Here is a 929-nt window from a genome sequence, read left to right as displayed (position 1 = left end):
TGGATTAGTATTTGACGTATGCAGTGTTATTTTTTCTATAAAAAATGTTCCACGTGGGAGACGGATTTCGAGCGGGAAAATTAAACTTCCAAGAATTTCTCCAAATTGTAAAATTATAACATTACCCCAATTTTTTTACATTTAAAGTGTAAAACCATAGTTTCCTGCACCAATTTATAAAACCCTGGTTTTCAAGCCCCCAAAAACTTTAAATTAGGAAAAGACTAAAAAACTTGCTTACAAAGTCCCTAAGTTTCCCTTTTTTAATTTTTATTCATACCTTAACAAAAGCCAAAATTTGCCAAACTCTGAATCTGGCAAACAGAAATTTTTAGAAAGCTCGTTTGCTTATAGTTTTTACGAGTTCACAAGACACAGAACAGCTTACCTCCTTTAACAAAGCAAAAATGCGCTTTTGGGAACTTAAAGACCTGACAAAGAAAGGGGTTGTGAAATTTGAGAAAAGGATTATGTCCATAAAGTAAATGTACTACTATCAGACCATACGAAACTTACAAAGTTAGATAATGAGCCAATTTGAGGATAAAGTGAACAGAATGCTAAACATTTGAAAGATAATGACGCCACTTACTCTGAAACATATAATCAGCTAAAAGCATATGGTCCTTAGCATGGAATATATATGGACTACCAAAGTGTAGTGATATGATATGTACCGGTTATACCTATATTGTCAGCTATAAAACATTTAACTATAATCTAGCCAATTCTTAGTGCCAGTTCTCAAAGCTATTACTACAATGAATAATACACTGTCCAAAACTCTATTGATTTTGCTAAGCATATTTCTATAATTAGCCTTGAAAACCCTGTTATAATGCCAGTTTTGACGTAGTCATTATTTCAGACATACCCTTGAAAGAAAAAATAGATATTTGTACATTTATTTGAGAATACTGACAATGCGT

The sequence above is a fragment of the Penaeus monodon genome, chromosome 30 (genome assembly GCF_015228065.2).
Source record: "Penaeus monodon isolate SGIC_2016 chromosome 30, NSTDA_Pmon_1, whole genome shotgun sequence".
Taxonomy (NCBI): domain Eukaryota; kingdom Metazoa; phylum Arthropoda; class Malacostraca; order Decapoda; family Penaeidae; genus Penaeus; species Penaeus monodon.
The sequence above is the reverse complement of the archived record's forward strand: the minus strand, read 5'-3'. Positions refer to the sequence as shown.